Here is a 19,576-nt window from a genome sequence, read left to right as displayed (position 1 = left end):
ACCACTTGATTCCCCCAGGTCCAGCACATAGACACCACCGGGTCCAGCACATAGACCCCCCGGGCAGCTGTCCCTCTTTCACTTTTCTCCTCCATTTCCTTCAGCTTGTCTTCAGTAAACTCGGTCTCAAACTAATAGGGGCGCCCATCGAAATGAAACCAGTCGTTGTTGATCTCAAACTGCATAAACTCAGCCGTGTTGTCCCTTCTATCCATGTGTCTGCTTCACTCTCTTCCGGCAACGAACGGCGTCCTGATCTCGTGTGTGACATTGCGTCTAATCTCACTTGTTTACGTGATTCTCTCCCGCAAGTACTAGTGCACTACATCCGTGATAGGGGGCGATTTCGAACACATTTCCTGTTTGTACTGTTGATGACTTTTGGTGCTGTTCTGAGCATTATTCTTGGCTATGAGTGGCTTTTTGATCGGTTGCACATGGATCAATAGACTGCGCTGTTTGTTATGGTGCGGTCTTTGCTACTAGAGAAGCTAGCGGTTCATCTCTCGGGGGGGGGGGTCTAGCTCGGTGTCACGGTGTGTTGGACCATGCATGGGCTAAACTTACGCCGGAATATCCCTTTAAAGGAAACAGGGGTGTTGTGAATTTGATGGAATTTGATGGAAGGCAGGAATAGAAGGTAGGGTAGTATTGGTGACAGTTGTAGGGAGTGCAGGATGAGGGTGTGTTTTTTTTTTTTGTATGTATTTATTTATTTTTCTATGTATGATATGTGGTAGAATGTAAGTCTTGTCTGGCTCACACTCCAGGACAGAAGGTGGTGGTAATGCACCAAAAAGTTGGATGCCAACCGCCGTAAAAAACAGAAAGAAGAGGAAGAAGAAGAAGCCCCGGCCTATAGCTTTAACAGCTGTTTTATGCAAAGTAACGGAAAGGATGGTAACAAATAGGTTAGTTTATCTCCTTGAAACTAAAGTTTTTTTTTGTGAATTATCAGAATGGGTTTAGAGTTGGAAGAAATACTATGTACTCCATTGCAGTGTTACAGTAGATCAAGAAGGGGTAATTGCTGTGTTTTTAGGTAGCGTATGATTCTATGTGGAAGGAGGGGTTATTAATTAAGCTTCATGATGCAGGTGTTAAAGGTAGGATGTTCTAATTGATTAAGGATTTCCTTAATAATAGATCTATCTAAGATAAAATTGGGGGAGATCTCTCTGAGACTGTTAAGATTATAAATGGAACTCCTCAAGGGTCAGTTATTAGTCCTGTCCTCTTCAGTATAATGATTAATGATATATTTTCAAGTGTTCCTAATCATTTTAGGAAGTCTCTGTTTGCAGATGATGGGGCTGTCTGGAAGAGGGGGAGGAACTTGCATGTTCTTTTTCAGCAGATACAAAAGGCGCTGGATCAGGTTGTTCAGAGGGCAAATGATTGGGGTTTTAGAATGTCTTCCTCCAAAAGTAAATTTATGATTTTTGGGAATAAGAGGAAAATTCTTGCCTTATTTTGTTATATGACTGTCCAGTGGAAAGAGTTAAAGAGTAGAAGTTTCTCGGTCTTTGGATGGATGAAAGACTAACATGGAAAAGCCATATCAAGAAAGTGGTGTCTAAGTGTGAAAAGGTGATTAATATCCTTCGCTGTCTGGCTGGGAGTGATTGGGGTGCTGATCGAGATACTCTAACTATGATTTATCCATAGACTGTAAAAGGATTTATCGCGCCATGATTAGATCTATTCTGGATTATGGTTGTGTGGTTTTTGGTTCGGCTGCCAAGTCTGTGATATGTAAACTGGACCGGGTTCAGGCTAAGGCCTTGAGAGTCTGTAATGGTGCCTTTAGAACAACTCCTATTCCTGCTTTACTAGTTCAGATCATGAAAAATGGGAGCAAAAAAGTGTTAATATTTTTGTTGAGTAGCTATATTTTTTATATATTAATTTTTTTTTATATAGCTAATTGCACAGTTTAAAACACTATTTATTTTACTTTTTATACATAGGCTAAGTGCTCAAACATTTTTGAAGAAGAAGAAGAAGCCCATTCTCCTGTTCACACCATAGACTGTATAAAAAAGATTCTCACTCCAGTCCAGAGGGTGGCGGTAATGCTCCCGTAAGTTGGCTGCCAACCACCGTTAAACAAAACAGAAGAAGCCCGGCGGTCGCGGCCGGAACGATTAAGATGTAACACCGGTCAAAGTTCAATGTGGACTATCTTTCCATTTATTGAATATCTTTGCTATGTCTTATAGATCCATGATTTACTCATACAACAAACTTTTCACGGCAAAACAGCAAAGGTAAGAGGAAATTTACAACCATGTTTTGACTAAGCAATGTCTGTGTTTGCTCGACTTTGCTCGTTTTTGGCTTCTCCCTTCTGTGTAGCTTCTGTGTTAGCCGCGATGCTATGTGTCGTTCCAATCTGTAGCTCTTTCAGATGAGTGGTAGCTGATGTGTTTTGCATAATGTACAGTAGTATACCAGCCAGAAATGTGGCGACTGGGTCCACACAGAGGTGCTTCATTGATGTTTAGTTGTTTAGGCTATTTGAGTAGTGTTTGGGCCATATAAACATGGTTTTTACACATTGTAGGCCAGCTTCTGCTGTTAAATTTGATGTAAAATATATTCTTTCATAATTGCAGTGGTTGTTGCGAGAGATCAGCTGGCGCGAGACAACCGCCTCATTGTTCGGAAACATAGATCTACCATGACGTGAGCGATGATTGAATTCACTGTTGCCACAGGCTCGGTCTGAGTGTTCAGGTGGGAGGGGAGGATTTTGCTCTTTTAGTATGTTTTGATAAAAACGGTTTTAAAGGGGAATTGCCTTTTTTTCACAATCTTTGCAATCAGTTTACAATCTTATTTCTAGTATAAAATACGATCATTTACTCACCCAGATAACTTTGGTGTCATTACGACGAAGTTAGATCCAGCCAAGAGCCGCGTATAGCCATAGACCAGAGCTGCTTTTTTATGCAAATGAGAATGACTGATGCATCCTGGGTAATTTAGGGGCAGCACCTGGCATTTTTACATTGCACTCAGTGGCTTTTTGTGTTTTGATGGAGCGTAGACTAACTAACAATCAATTTAAATGTTTTATTTTTTGTTTCTTTTGTAGCACTAGCCTATATCTCATAATTATTTTTGACACCCCCTTTGAAACCCACCGTTCACGCTATCTTGAAAAATTACAATTAATTAATCTACCGGTATGCTCATTTAGCCTCCCACAATGATCAATGACTCCACACAGTGGCCAGAAATGTCTTACCCAGACATCTACACGTATTTGGTCGAATCACCGGGTAGGTTTTGGCTAAGTGTTGTCTGTAAATAGCCAACTTTTTGTTAGTTAGTTTGTGAAGCCAGTTAGGCTGAACTTTTCAATGTAAAAATGCCAGGCGCTGCCCCTAAATTACCCAGGATGCATCAGTCATTCTCATTTGCATAAAAATGCCGCTCTGGTCTATATAATGCATATAATGCGAGTATATGGGGCAGCGGAATGCAGCCTCTAAAGAACACATTATCCGTCGCAAAACTCGTTCATTTCACCAATATTTGTTATGATACGCTAGTGCTATTCCCCTCTGAGTCCGGGGATAGCTGTTATCAACACCTTTAACCTGGATGATATCATCAGCGCTGCACGGTTCACTTTGATAATGATTCCGCTTCAGCATGCGGGTTCATTTTTAGCGCAACTAGCCAGAGCTTTAGTGAGTCCAGGTTGCATAGAGGAAGCCTGCGGAAGCTGAACTTCGTCCAGATGGTCATTTTGTTCTGACAATTTGGAAACACGCAGAAACGAACTATAGTATTAGCAGTAACAACTAGGGCCCAACCGATATGGATTTTTTGGGGCCGATGCCGATTATGATTATTAGGGGGGGAAAAAATCTGATAACCGATTAATTGGCCGATTTTTTTTTTTTAATAAAATTTTTAAATTGTATTAATTCAAGTAATATATCTCTATAAAATATAAATTAGGGCTGCCCCCAAAAAGTCGACCAAAAGAATCATTAGCTGACCAAAATTTCATTGGTCGCAGGAAAAAAAAACATTTGGAGCCCTGTCTTGTCAAAATTAAGTCAAAATCAATATGACTGAACTGTATATGAAAGGCTATAGGGCTTTTAATTTGAAGGGCCACATACAGGAAGTCATGACACGTCAGAGTCAGTTTATTTGCCATTTGTGGAAGGAGACCACATTGGAAAAGGGTTTGCGAGAGCTCAAAAAAACACTTAAGACAATAGAACAATAGACAACCAATAAGCAGATAAATAAACAATCAATAAACAGATACAATAGATGAAATAAAAATTGACAATTTTCCCCCACGGATAGGCTGACGGTCACATAGGAAAAGTACAGTGCATCTTAAAAAAAATGCATACTTTGCAAAGTGCAAGGTGCCTGCCACTGGCGCCTGCAGTCCTGAGCATAATAAAAAATAAATACAAAAATGTATTGTGCACTAGGGAAAAAACTGACACTTTTTTGTTGTTGTTCTTTTACACGGCATGGCAGGTCTCTCTCTCTATTTTTATCAAAATATATTTTGGCACATAACATGGTGTTTTGTTATGGTAAAATCCGTAATTCTTACAATAAAATGTGAAACACCATTCTTACTGTAACCGTAGTTAAAAATGTCTTACTGTTGTAGCCCTGTGGAAATTTATAAAGATTAAAGGGGCATACGTTTGAATAAATTAATTGCATAATAAATAGCAGTTAAAGCAGATATCAGTGGAATGTTTTTGTTAATATAAGTCCTAAATAGTCCTATTTTCCGTCAGCAATCACTTACATGAAGTATTTCAGCCTAAACACGAGTCTCTCCGTCACTCTGCTCTGCTGTAACCCGAGGAGAAAATTTTCCTTGTGGGATACAAGTGTTATCCAATGAGGAGAGAGAACGGCATGAAGGGCTGTGTGTGCAGCCAAGGGATGCGCGTGAATGTGGTGACGTAGCACGAGGACCAATTGATGCCTGACAAGGGCGGGGGCTGCTAACTCATGGTGCGTTCAAAGAAACTCGTACTTTGTGTTTTTCCTTCCTGTGAAGTCATACCAGTTCGATCTGGTACGAGTTCACGGGTCGGAAGTTACGAGTGGCCGTTATAGGGAACTTTCACAGACAACAGGATGGTAAAAACACGAGCTACGGGTTACCTGGAACGCTACCAAGTCGTAGTTGTGACTTGAAGCTGTAACTTACGGTTTCAAAAGCCTGCCTTGAACGCAGCATTAGCCGAAACGGCCGTGAAGCTGATATCTGCTTTAAGATTAAAGAGAGTTTAAGTTCATGGTTAATAAATGTCATTTAAGGTTAAAAATTAAGTTAAAATGATTCAGTAAAAAAAGTGAATACTGGGTAGTGTTATTTGTGTATTGTAAAGATGCATAATATGTTAATTATTTGTTGTTTATAACTATGTTTGATTATGCTGAAAGTACGGGAAGAAATAGATACACAAATGGTTTGTGAAAGTATTTTATTTTGAAAGGTGTGTGATTGAGCCTGTAACCTGTGAGGATAACAGGAAGTGAGTGGGGGGGGGTTAGTGAGACAGAGTTAGCGAGGAGGGACGAGAGAAAAAAAAAAGAGCAACCGAGGGAGATGAGAGAAGCATGGTGTAAACACTAAAGAAAAAGTTGAGTGAATGTTTGTCATCAGGGTCGTGGAGGTGTTCGACTAGTGATGTTGTGATGAGGCCCCGTGAATGTATCGAATCTTTCAGGCTAATTGCGTCACGAAATGGCTGATCACACAATGCCCTGTTTAACAGCTCATTTGGGAGTACTGATATCTGCTGGTCATTTGATGTACTACAGCAGTCTTGTAATGTTACATATGATGATGAGATGTGCGTAATAAATTGAAACACTGTATTTTGACTCATTAAAGCTCCAGTTGGTAAGTTGATGAAAGTGAAAGTAAACTCTGCGACAATATAACTTTATGAACCTCTGCCAAGCGACCCCCCGCACACACAGACACACACACGCTTGCTTTTTAGATTTTTATACACACACACCTCTCGAACCATCCTCCATTGATTTCAGGAGATACATTATGTTTAACCTTCTTAGTTGGGAGATATCCTGTCAAAGTGCTCCCATCTGATTATGTCTTTAGCCTTTTTTGTGGCTCCATTTTCTCTGCAAGTGCAGTGATGATCCTCAGACTTATTACATATTACCGTGGCTTTTTCAACAACTCGAATCACACAGCGAGGCAGTCACGTGATTTCAGAGAAACAGGGCCTTGTTCGTCTTTGGTCACAGTGATATTCTGACAAACGATACGGGCCTTGACACGGGTAGAGCACTGGAATAAGAGAGTAACGACACGCATTGGTCCAATGGAAGTGCCTCCTGATGGCGGAATATGGGTATTGCAAAAGGGCCCAAGAACTGACATCTCTGCATTGTTGGTGAATGTTGTTGGTATTTTCAATAATTTGAGGACATCTAGATCACGCATGTTAACAGCATCATTGAGGACCCTTTACAGATAAACATTAACACATAGGCTAGTAAACCCCCCCCCCCAAAAAAAACAGTTTTTTACATGAATGTTTCAATCTACATTTTATAATAGACAAATAATAAGTGTAATTTGATTTGACCAAGACACCTAAAAACAAAAACACGGCCGTTTTCATCAATTTAGAAGAATTTAGAGAACACACGTACATTGGAGTGAATGGGTTTTCTGGGCAATACCCATATCCTGCCACTCGGGGCGCATAACCCTTACCACGGGAGTCAATGGTGGTGTCGTTACTCTCTTATTCCAGTGCTCTAGACACAGGCTTCATTTGGACACGCCCCCTTTGCTCGACACAGAACCCGGGGCTTAAGTGTCAGACGTAACATCACTATGTTCGACCAGGACTCTTCGGAAGACTTTGTGGTGATTTTTCTGTCTGTTTGAGTGGATCGCTCAACCAGAGATAAGTGAAAGAAGTGAAGCTAGCGGCTGATCAAGTGGCAAAGCCTGTGTAGCGACGTGTCTTGTTTTCCTCCGTGTGGATTGTCTCTTCACCCCTCCTCTTGCGTCAGCCATTCTTCAGCAGGTGTGTATGGCTACGACACCTGTGGATTAAGGTACCTCTTCTCTTTTCTTAAGAGACACTGTGTAACTTCTCCTGTTTTCTATTCACGAAAATCGATTATTTCGTTCATGTTTTTCATTAATCAGTAATCACCCCCATCAACAAACTTAAGTGTTCCGGTAAACTCTGAATTTGCCATTCATATCATTCATATATACATGGAGCGGGTAAGATTGGTGCTGGCTGCCATGTCGTGTCGCCATGTTTTTACGTTCAGTGGCAGCTTGACGGTATACCATGGAAACTCACCGGAGACAACAGAGCTGTCGGCTCAGGTCAAGGTGGCATCTTTGAAAAGTCACCGCGGTGCAGTGATGTCAGGCCATCATTGTAAATAAGAACTTGTTCTTAATTGATTCTGCCTGGTTAAATAAAGGTTAAATTAAAAAAAAAAGTGAGGAGGAATGGAGCGTTACACTGATGCTGCATTCACTTCCAGTCGGACAGATGGCCGTCGGTAACAAACCAGATGTCAGAAGTCAAGAGAAAGCCGGTAGAACGTGGGTCAGGGATACAATACGACATCGCAATGACAACATATTGTCACGTGTATTGTTCTGCCTCGTGCTGACGGACCACTTGTATACATAGAGGCTTGTTTATGCCGTTATATAAGATTGAGTTGCTTGCGATATACAACCGCAACACTAGATGGGAGTAATTCCTACACAATGTACCTTTAATAAGCATAATTGTAATTTAAAAAAGTGTTTAAAAATAATTTAAAAGGTATTTCAGTTCATTAGAGAGTAAAATTGATGTTTAAAATTTTGATTTAAAGGTGAAGTTATACAATATTTAAAAAACACTCTTACACATATTAATTTAGTGTAGCCTATACTTTGAGTGCAAAGAAAGAGCTCAGGTTAGCTACCTCTCACGATAGTTAAAGGTGTACAGAAAAGAAAATTGAATTTGAGCCCACTCTGGATCATAAAATTAATGTAATAACTCATCTTTCAGACGATGTAGGCCAAACTTTGTGCAAAATTCTATTTTTGAGTAAATCCGGGATGAAAGTGTGTATTTTTTTTTTCGCATTGGATAATGCAGGCGCACGGATTATACGTCAGCCTGTACACGATTCACCAGCCACTGATATTGGATCCGTCATCCGTCATTCAAACGTCTGAGACAACACACACACACGGAGCTCGGGCTCGCCCCAAGCTTTGAATATCCCGCCCGCTCGATAACGACCAATCAAATTCGTTTTCCTCACTCGGGTAAACTCGTGTTGCAGCTCGTGACAACTCGGCGCGACAAACAGGACAAACGGCCATTTCTGTACACCTTTAAAGACACTAGAGAGGCGCTACACTGTAATTTTAACCGTGAAGTGAAAACAACATTTTTTTTTTTTTTTTTTTTTACAGATATTAGTCAGATATTCCAGTGTCAACTGTGGAATGATATCTACCTGTGTCACCAGTGACCCAAATGTCATAATTACTCTTTCTCATATTTAAATATTTCTGATTCAAATCAACACACAGCAATTTAACATGAAAATCTGTTTTATTTGGAATGTTTCACATCATATTATATGAATAGAAACAGCCAATCAGCAAGGGTGCTTTACTCAGCTGCCTCTTTTCCCTGTAAAAGAAAAAAAAAAGACAATGGATGAATGTTTGCGGTGTATATTTGCATCATGTTGTGGTTTGTTTGCAATGTTATTCATGGCATTTCTTTTCAAAAAGGGTGTCATGAATTTGATATCATGATAGGCTGGAGTATGGGCTTTGATAGATATTCTATTTCCATTAAGCAATGTCTTTACCTTGCCAGAGTCGCGGCTCTTGGCTCTGAGCTTGTTGACCTGGGACTCAGCAATGTCAGCACGCTCCTCAGCCTCCTCCAGCTCATGCTGGACCTTCCTGCACTTGGACAGATGAACATTGGCCTGCTCCTCCTGGAATACAATATATTGTAAAATGTTTACATTTTCAAAAGGGCCAGCATATACTGTATACTGTGCAATGAAATACGGCATGCTATGAAATTCCTGTTTTTTAAATACATGTTTTGTCCTTACCGCTTCCTCAGCCTGCCTCTTGTAGGCCTTCACCTTGAGCTGCAGCTTGTCGACCAGATCCTGCAGCCTGGCAACGTTTTTCTTGTCCTCCTCAGTCTGTAATATGAAATATTCATATTTAAATGTTTTAATGGGAAGTAAACTGATATTTGATTGATTTTGTTACTGTATGTTAAATGTGATCAGAGCATTACCTGATAGCTGAGCTCCTTCACCCTCCTCTCATACTTGCGGACACCCTTAACAGCATCTGCTCCACGTCTCTGCTCAGCCTCAATCTCTGTCTCCAGCTCACGCACCTTCAGAAAACAGGAAGATGTATGCAATATTTAAAATGTCTTTTGTAGCTATAGGCTATCTTTTTACTTCTACCCAAATGGCAAAACATTAACATGACTGTTGTACCCTAGACTCGAGTTTCTGGAGCTGCTTCTTGCCACCCTTCATGGCCAGGTTCTCAGCCTCATCCAGACGGTGCTGCAGGTCCTTAACAGCAACCTCCAGGTTCTTCTTCATCCTCTCCAGGTGAGCGCTAGTATCCTGCTCCTTCTTCAGCTCCTCAGCCATCATGGCAGCCTAGAGAATATAAAATTGGGATTAGAGTGTCTCATTAAAAACACATTTTAACTGGAGTAGTACTATGACCAAATGAAAGTTAAACCTACATCGGTGATGGCCTTCTTTGCCTTCTCCTCTGCATTTCTTGCTTCCTGAACAGTGTCATCAACTTCACTCTGGACCTGAACCAGGTCAGTTTCAAGCTTCTTCTTGGTGTTTATAAGGCTGGTGTTCTAAGAGATTTAAAGAGAAATGTCACTTAGCTGATAACATGCCTCATTTTTGCACCATTAAACCTTTTTTGTTTTTTAAATTGTTGAAATGATCATCACCTGAGAGTGCAGAAGTCCAACACGCTCACTGGCGTCCACCAGCTCCTGTTCAGCGACCTTGCGGCCTCTCTCTGTCTGTTCCAGAGCAGCTCTAAGTTCCTCAATTTCAGCCACCATAAGACCATTTCTGCGGTCCACCATGGCAGCCTGTTCCTTGAGGTCTTCCTGGGCTCTGACAGCATCATCAAGGTGCAGTTGGGCATCCTAGTTCAAAAGTATATTAAAAATATTCAGATTAAAAAAGAAAAATAATAAAAAATATTCAGATTAACACCACTGAGAGGTTTTGTGGGGCCACTCACTATACTGTAGTTTGTGCAGCAGCACTATGACAACAATACCTTGAGCTGTGCCTGCACATTCCTCAGCTGCTTCTGGGACTCAGAAGCCTGGCGATTGGCATGGCTCAGCTGAATCTCCATCTCATTCAGATCTCCCTCCATCTTCTTCTTGATTCTCAGGGCATCGTTCCTGCTCCTGACCTCAGAATCCAGAGTACCCTGCATGGAGTCAATCACCCTCTGGCTGTTCCTCTTGATCTGCTCCATCTCCTCATCTTTTTCTGCCAGCTTCCTGTCCACCTCACCCTTAATCTGGTTGAGCTCCAGCTGGACACGCAGGATCTTAGACTCTTCGTGTTCCAGAGTTCCCTATTGACATCAAAGAATAAAATGTTATCCTGAGATCTTTCACAGTATGCTGATTTTTATCTCCTCAGATAAAAATTTACCTCAGCCTCCTCAAGAGCTGTCTGGATCTCAGACTTCTCTGTCTCCACCTGCTTCTTGGCCTTCTCCAGCTCATGGATGCTCTTGCCAGTCTCACCCATCTGTTCAGTCAGATCTGAGATCTCCTCTGCAGAGAAAGAACTGTGGTTAATAATCAGTAAGCCTCAAAATTTAAACCTAGTTTCCAATGCAATGAGGAACTTACGCTGCAGGTTCTTGTTTTCACGCTTCATGGTCTCCAGGTGATCCAGAGCTTCCTCATATGAGTTCTTCATCTTGAACAGTTCAGTGCTGAGAGAACGAGCCTCCTTCTGAGCTCCTTCAAGCTCGGCCTGACCCTCCTCATACTTTTGCTTCCACTCTGCCAACACCTGAGTGACAAAATTAATATAGTTTCATTAGTTATGTACCAATATAAAAACAAACATGCACAAAATATATATACATATTTTTATTGTAAACAATTTTATTTGATTTATTTTATTACCTTGTCAAAGTTCCTCTGCTTCTTGTCCAGGTTAGCAGCCAGTCCATTAGCCCTCTCAACATCAATCATGAGGTCCTCCACCTCACTCTGGAGCCTCTGTTTGGTTTTCTCCAGAGAGGCACACTTGGAATTCACAGCCTCGATCTGCTCCTCAGCGTCCTGAAGGCGCTGAGCCAGCTTTTTTCTATTTTAAAAAATGTTACATTTTCTTGTCAGTCCTTAAAAACTTTAAATTTACTAGAGCCATTTACATATAGTTACATATATTGTTAGATGTTATTTTTCTTAGACTGAACAGCCACTATGATAAGACCAGTGACCATTACTGCAGTGTCAAGTGTTACTTATTATTTTAGAAAATGCAACAAAATTGCTTTGATAAAAATACTTATTGATACCAATATCTGTCATTTTATTGTCTGAGTGGTACTCACTTGGCCTCCTCAAGCTCCTCAGTGCGCTGGATAGCATCAGTTTCATACTTAGTTCTCCACTGAGCCACCTCACTGTTGGCCTTGGACATTCCACGCTGCAGCTCAGCCTTGGCCTCCTGCTCCTCCTCAAATTGTTCCCTCAGCAGGTCACAGTCATGGCGAGCTGATTGCAGTCCATGAGCAAGAGCATTCTTGGCCTAGTGGAAGAAATGTATGCTTGAATGCACCAAATGTCCAAATGCCATTAAGTAAAACCAGGGCACATGTTCAATTTCCTTACCTTAACCTCCTCTTCAGTCTGTCTCTTCAGCTCCTCAATCTGCTGAGTGAAGGCCTGTTTGCCTCTGGTCAGCTGGGAGACAAGAGCCTCCTTCTCCTCAATTTGACGGCCAAACTCACCTAGTTTAATAATTATCATCAAACATTAGTGTGTCTTCATTGTACACTGAAGATTACTGTAGGTAAACCGTGTGTTAAACAAACCATTTTCTGTCTGGAGACGTGCTCTCTGTGCACTCAGGTCATTGTTTTGGCGGACATTTTCATCATTCTTGGTCTTCAGTTCGCTAAGTTGGTCCTCAAGAGTACGACACATCTTTTCCAGATTTCCCTTGAGTCGAGAAAAAGTGGAAATGAATTATTTTATTAATGAATCCCTCAGTTATTACACTATCTAATTACCAAATTGTGACTTATCATTTACCTTTGCTTTGGCCACAGCCTCCATGTTGCTGGAGAGATCATCAATCTCCATCTTGTATTCACTCTTTTCCTTCTCAAGCTTCTGCTTGACACGCTGGAGGTTGTCGATCTGCTCTCCCAGCTCAGCAACACTGTCAGCCTGCTTCTTACGAAGAGCAGCAGCAGTAGCTTCATGCTGCAGAGTAGACTCCTCCAGGTCACGACGCAGCTTCTGGAACTCAGCCTCACGCTTCTTGTTCATCTCAATTTGAGCAGCAGTGGCACCACCGGCCTCCTCCAGCCTCTCACTGATCTCCTCAAGTTCCCTGGAGAGGTCAGCCCTCTGCTTCTCAACCTTGGCACGAGCAGCACGCTCAGCCTCAATCTCTTCCTCCAGTTCCTCAATACGGGCCTGTTTAATGTAATATGTTGTCATTCAGTGAACAGTGAACAAAACATACCAAAGGTATGCACCAATGCATTCTATCAGTGTCATTACCTGAAGCTCCTTGATCTTCTTCTGGAGCTGAGCACCCAGTGACTGCTCATCCTCGATCTTGCTGAGGAGCTGGCTGATTTCAAAGTCCTTCCTGTGTAAATAAGAAAATGCAGTGTATGAGTATATGCAACCTACTGAGTGTGTCAACAAACAGGATGGTTCTTTTTAAGGAGAGAAGAAATTAAATCTTTTACTTTTTGATCTTCTCATCAGACTGCTGCTTGTCATTCTCAAGATCCATGATGGATTCCTGGGCCAGTTTCAGGTCACCCTCAAGCTTTCTCTTAGCTCTCTCAAGGTCCATACGCAGCTTCTTCTCTTGCTCCAGGGAACCCTCAAGCTGCAAGTTGATATCAATAAATAATGAATATGTTCATGAAAGGTCTTGTTTTGCCAAGTCATAGACTTGAAAAACTTACATCATCAACTTGCTGTTCAAGCTTGGTCTTGGCCTTGGTCAGAGTGTTGACTTTGTCTTCCTCAGCCTGCAGGTCATCAAGAGTCTGCTGATGAGCCTCCTGGAGGGCTTTCTTCTCCTTGGTCAGCTTAGCAATGCTCTCATCCTGAGAGGCCATCTCCTCTGTCAGGTTCTTCACCTATGGTTGCAAGAAAGATTTTGTTATTCAACAGTTAATTGTGCTGATTTTCCTTTATCTAATGGAGATATTCATGTTGACAAACCTTGTTCTCAGTGGCATGTTTCTCCTTTTCCACCTTGGCCAAGGTAAGCTCCAGGTCATCAATATCCTTCTTCAGCTCAGAGCATTCATCCTCCAGCTTCCTCTTCTTAGCAGTAAGCTCAGCATTCATTTCCTCTTCATCTTCCAGTCTCTCAGTTGTCTCTTTGAGTTTGGCCTCCAACTGAATCTTGCTCTTGATGAGTCCCTCACATCTCTCCTCAGCATCTGACAGATTCTCTCCTTCCTAGATCATGTTGCATGAATGTATTCTGTTAGCACATCAAAATCCTGTTTCAAAAACATCAGAAATCACAGCTATCTTTTCACATGTACTTACGGATGCCACTTGGAGCTGCAGATCATTCTTCTCCTGCACAAGAGACACCATCTTCTCTTCCAGTTCCTTCTTCTTGGCCAGGGCAGTAGCCAGGTCAGTTTTCATCTTATCATAGTTTTCTTTCATATTAGCCAGCTCCTTCTCAGTTTCAGCACTCTTCAGCAGAGGCTTGATCTTGTAGTAAACCTTCATCCATGGCCAGTGCTTGACATTCATGAAGGAGCGGATGTTGTACTGGATGGTGAAAATGCTCTCCCTGTAGAGAAGATGTTTGTGTTATAGGGAAATCATCATATTCATACTATGACATTGTCATGTGTGTGTGATAAGTAGTTTTTTTTCCAACATGCCTTCTTTCCATCATCTTCACAAACTCTCTTCTCATGAGGTATCCACGGCAGAGAGCCTGAGTCATGGTGACCAGAGCTGCCAGTTTTTCATCTCTCATCTCCTCAAGGGTACCCAGCAGACCGGCCTTGAAGAACACCTGAATAAACAGACAATTTACATTTTATGTATGGCCATATCAAGGCTGTTCTGCATCTATGACACTTCCCCTTTGGCACATGGGTCTGCTGTTGTACTAAATTAATTTCAATTAAGTAGGCAGTTCATTTAGATGTATTTCTAATATAAAAACCTAATTCTGTCAGGACCACTATGTCAAAATAATATTTAATTACTTGCACAAGTTTTATTTGGCGATATGATACTGTTCTGGGACCCCCTGCTCTTCCACGCGCTTGTGTGGAAAGCCTGAGGCAGGAAGAGTACCTTCCTGCCCTTCATGAGCCATCATGAACGGCATAAGCAGGGAGCGCAGCAGCAAAGAAAACCCAGACAGAGCAGAGCAACTAACAAGATACAATGATAGGATTCATAACAGATAACGGGAGTAGCTGGGGTGGAGGTGGGTTGCAAAAAAGCCAGCAGAGGAAGCAGCAGCAAGGGAGGTGACATCGGGCTAGAGCAGTTTAAATAGCGCGCTCTGAATGCAATTCCCCAATAGGAAGCGGCCACGGGGAGGCAGCTGAGCCATCAGCTGATCTGCACCATTGATGACAGCTACGGTGTGCTAATTTGGAGCTTGACGTCATGGCCTGCCAGAACTAACGCTACGCTTGATACTCATTGGTAAATATACTGAATTATAACAGATCATGCATGATGCCTACCTTGGTGTGTCCAAATCTGTACTCATCGTGATTAACATCAATTGATCCAAGCAGCTTCTCAGATGCCTTCTTGTTGTCAATGAACTGGCCCTCAGGGATAACACTGGCATTCAGTACCTTGTATCTGTTATGAAAGGGTTTAATGGTCAGTGTGTGCATTTTCTTTACCTTGTTTTAAACAAAACTAAATTATTAAACTATATTTAATGAACTATATATTGATACCTCTGCTTGAAGTCACCATAGAGGATTCTGCTAGGGAATCCTTTCCTGCAGATTCTGATACCCTCCAGCACACCGTTACACCTGAGCTGGTGGATGACCAGGAAGTTCTCCATCAGACCTGTGGAACAGAGATTTGGCCGTTAGTACAGTGAATAAATTGTTAGTGTTTGGAAGTCTTGCAACATCATCCCCAATCAAAACAAACACACCCAGACACAAAGGAGATTGTGTTTTTGTACCTGGAGTCTTGGACTCATTGGGAATCAGACAACGCACAAAGTGAGGATGGGTGCTCCTCAAGTTAGTCATCAGCTTGCCCAAGTTCTCCTATAGATGGAAAATAGCAATTGTCATGAAATCTAGCTAAAGTTAAATGTGATGTTATTTCTTAGTATTTAATGTCAACCTTACCCTGAACTGTGATGACACAGTCTGCATAGAGCCACCCTTCTTCTTGCCTCCCTTCTTGCCACCGACCTCTATTAATAATTAGTGCAAAAGCTTTGTTACACTTGAGGGGCACATGTTAAATTTAGTTTAGCATTTATAGTACAACAATCTTGAAATATACTTAAGAATATTGCAATGTATTCTATATTATACCCTCAACAACAGGTGGATACAGGGATGCCAACAGTTTAACAGGGGACTTCTGGTACAGCTGCACGACAGAGTCGTTCAGTGGGTCCTTGTTCTTGTCCAGCCAGCCACCGATATTGTAGTCCACAGTACCAGCATAATGCACCAGGGAGAAGTGGGCCTCAGCCTTGCCCTTGACTATCTTTGGCTTCTCAAAGGCTTTGGTTTTGCCAAGATGCTGGTCATACAGCTTATTCTTGAAGGATGTGTCAGTGGCCTTGGGGAACATGCACTCCTCTTCAAGGATGGAGAAGATGCCCATGGGCTTGAAGAAAGCAGAAGGAGATATAGCATGAACTGATGCTGTTGTTAAATATTCAGGGGAGTATCTTCAAATATATCACAGAAAATCAACCGTACCTTCTCAATCAGCTCAATGCAGGCAGCCAAGTCCATACCAAAGTCAATGAACTCCCAGATAATACCCTCCTTCTTGTATTCCTCTTGCTCCAGGACGAACATGTGATGGTTGAAGAACTGTTGCAGTTTCTCATTGGTGAAGTTGATGCACAGCTGCTCCATGCTGTTGAACTGTTAGAGGATAAATAGTCAGCCTAATGTTTTACAGGCAAAAAGAAGGATTCTGTCATTAAAATAATTGTTGGCCGAAATACAGTGAATGAAGCTTACATCAAAGATTTCAAAGCCGGCAATATCCAGCACACCAATGAAGTAATTCCTTTGCTGCTTGGTGTCCAGCATCTGGTTGATACGGATGACCATCCACAAGAACATCCTCTCATAGATAGACTTGGCCAGGGCAGTCACTGAGTTATGCACCTAAATAACATAAAAATGACTTAAGGGGTAATACTGCTCAAGTCAAAGCATTTCGCATTTCATGTATAAAACTCATCAAAAATATGGCTAAACTGCATTGCATTTCTTGATCTTTCATGGACTTGATGTTATACTGATTCCCTTGAATCAGTAAAACAGTATGTTTGTTTTGATAGGAAAATTATACTTCATATTTACCTGAGGCACAGTCTGTCCCTTGGTGACAAACTCATTTCCGACCTTCACTCTGGGATAGCACAGAGCCTTCAGCATGTCAGCAGAGTTCAGACCCAACAGGTAAGCAATCTTGTCAGCCTCTGAAAACAGTTCAGTGATTTACAGTTAACACGTATGCCACACTGACTGCTAATAATATAACAAATGACAGACAAGAATCTCTGTTGTTACATCCACATTTTTAATGAATGATCATAAATCCTCACCCTCGTTGCCATCGGGCTCAGCCTGCTCCTCACGCTGCTTCTGCTTGAACTTCATGTTACCATGGTGGAGCACAGCACCAGTCAATTTGTAGATGCCCATCTTCTCCTCACCAGTGAAGCCCAGGATATCAATGGCATTCTGTGCTCACAGAAAGTGTCATCAGAATATGTAATCACTTCACAAAACTCATTCAGAAAGCCATTTTTATAATTAACATGCAAATTATTGTTAAGATTTTAACAATGAAAACCACTAACATCAGTGGCTTCCAGCTCAACTTTGTCATCAATACTGGCCACAGTGATCTGACCCTGACTGCACATGGGGAAGTCGTAGGGGTTTGTTGTGATGAGTGACATTTCTGCAGGTGAAAAAATGGGTTAAGTTTCAATAGAGTGTTTTTCAATGAAATCTCTAAGAATATTTACCATTGTGCAGCAGCTTAACCTGCTTACCAATCAGCTCAGGCTTGTGGTTGGTCATCATCTGGTAGAAGATGTGGTAGCCTCTCTCATCAGGGAGCTGGAATGACACTCTAGACTTCTCCAGCAGATCTGCAAATGTGGGTCTTGAATCACAAACTGGACATTTCTCAACTCCAATCATTTGTGTTTACTATCAGATTTGTTACTTACATGTCTCAATATCAGCACTAGCCAGTTTGCCAGTTGTGCCGAAATGGATTCTGATGAATTTACCCTGTTTGGAACAAAGCAGTTGTTAAAATCTCTCAGTATTGGCAATGTGTAAGAGGAATTTTCTCTTGCTGACATCTCTCCATACTTACGAAACGAGAAGAGTTGTCATTCCTCACAGTTTTGGCATTACCATAGGCCTCCAGCAGAGGATTGGCTGCAATAATCTGATCCTCCAGTGAGCCCTATTATCCAAGTGACAAAATCATATCAAAATGTGTTTTTTCTTGTGGAGATACTATGTGCACTGAATACACATTCAGAGTCATTGTGACATACCTTCATTTGGCTCTCCTTCTTCTTTTCACCACCACCAACTGAGATTGTGGCAAAGTACTGGATGACACGCTTGGTGTTGACAGTCTTTCCAGCACCAGATTCTCCACTAGGTATAAACAAAGACTTATAAAAGTTTGATCAACCTATTTGATTATCTTGGAAAAACCGTTAACAAAAAATGAAACTTACGTGATCAAGACAGACTGGTTCTCCCTGTCTGTTAAAGCATAAAATAAAGTAATTAAGCACTTATTTCTACAACATAAACCTCATACTAACACATTTTATATTGAAAAGGATTTACCAGTTAGCATGAACTGGTAAGCGTTGTCAGAGACAGAGAAGATGTGGGGTGGAGCCTCCATACGCTTCTTGCCTCTGTAGGCATTCACAACTTCAGGATCGTACACTGGGAGCATCTTGTAGGGGTTCACGGTGGCACAGAACAAACCAGAGTAGGTCTAAAAGTGATCATAAAGTTACAACAGTTAACCCTAGGTTTCCTACAAGTATAATCATTTTCAATATTGTGTGTATCATCTGGCAGATCTTACGTAGATCATCCATGCTGCATAACGCTCTTTGAGGTTATACAGGACAGAGGCTTCATTGAGATAGGTCATCATGGCCATATCCTCAATTTTGTCATACTTGGGAGGGTTCATTTGAGAGACGTCATCCTCTTTAACTGTCTTCTCCTGCAACAGGAAATTGGTTACAATGAGAGCTGATCACATTTAACTCATATATAACTCTGAATTTATGATACAAACCTCCTGAGTGTCCAGGACTTTGACGGTGACTTTGCCACCATCTTTCTTGAGGATTGTTCCCTTCAGGTACAGCTCTTTGGCATCAACCACATAGCAGGCAGCCTTGGCATCAAAGGGTTTGCTTTGGGCCTCAATTCTCTCCCTCTCTGGTTTACGGAGGTAAATGGCAGCTTTGCCATAAATGGCCATCTCTGCGTCTGTACTCATGGTGGCAGTTTATGTCTGTGAGGTAAAATGAAATGAGAGTAATTTTAGGACACCTTTTTGAGGTTACATCAGCTCATGAATCTGAACAGCCAAAAATAACTTAATTCAATCAAATGTTTCATATAAAATGCATTAAATTCAAAATATATTCATACCTGACCCTCTCTCTGTCAAAATGTTGTTATATTCCACAATCCTAAAAAACATAGTACATATTTTCAGACACAGAGATACATTTAAGAGAATATTTGTTCCAAAATATATCCAACCAATTGCTATTTTAAATACATTAAAATGAAAACATTGATATTCTCCAGAGCAGATAGAGGATGTTCTTACCAGTAGCAGGCTCTGTCAGGGGTCTCCACACACTGCTCTGTTCTCTTAGTATCCTTTTATAAGGTCAAGATTGCGCACGCAGCACAAGTTATAACGGGACACATACAAAATGTGGTGTGGTTTACATTATA

General features: G+C 41.4%; 1 pseudogene across 1 annotated transcript; it reads right to left on the bottom strand.

Annotated features, from left to right (window-relative positions):
• Positions 1-8,678: 8,678 nt before the first annotated feature.
• LOC310987466 (myosin heavy chain, fast skeletal muscle-like) lies at positions 8,679-19,288 on the bottom strand (annotated as a pseudogene). The gene is made up of 38 exons (XR_014596480.1): positions 19,262-19,288; positions 18,900-19,121; positions 18,681-18,824; positions 18,431-18,587; positions 18,316-18,343; positions 17,940-18,232; positions 17,788-17,851; positions 17,608-17,706; positions 17,410-17,513; positions 17,152-17,290; positions 16,907-17,025; positions 16,559-16,708; positions 16,289-16,459; positions 15,701-16,193; positions 15,529-15,616; positions 15,290-15,407; positions 15,065-15,188; positions 14,236-14,376; positions 13,890-14,141; positions 13,554-13,796; positions 13,292-13,468; positions 13,067-13,212; positions 12,873-12,963; positions 12,396-12,785; positions 12,176-12,302; positions 11,973-12,091; positions 11,693-11,889; positions 11,259-11,442; positions 10,977-11,142; positions 10,774-10,898; positions 10,385-10,693; positions 10,044-10,247; positions 9,819-9,944; positions 9,559-9,729; positions 9,348-9,452; positions 9,154-9,249; positions 8,899-9,030; positions 8,679-8,714 (listed from the first exon to the last, which is right to left on the bottom strand). The product of XR_014596480.1 is annotated as a myosin heavy chain, fast skeletal muscle-like (transcript).
• Positions 19,289-19,576: the final 288 nt, after the last annotated feature.

Source organism: Trachurus trachurus (assembly GCF_905171665.1).
Source record: "Trachurus trachurus genome assembly, chromosome: 6".
Classification (NCBI taxonomy): domain Eukaryota; kingdom Metazoa; phylum Chordata; class Actinopteri; order Carangiformes; family Carangidae; genus Trachurus; species Trachurus trachurus.
The sequence above is the reverse complement of the archived record's forward strand: the minus strand, read 5'-3'. Positions and strand labels throughout refer to the sequence as shown.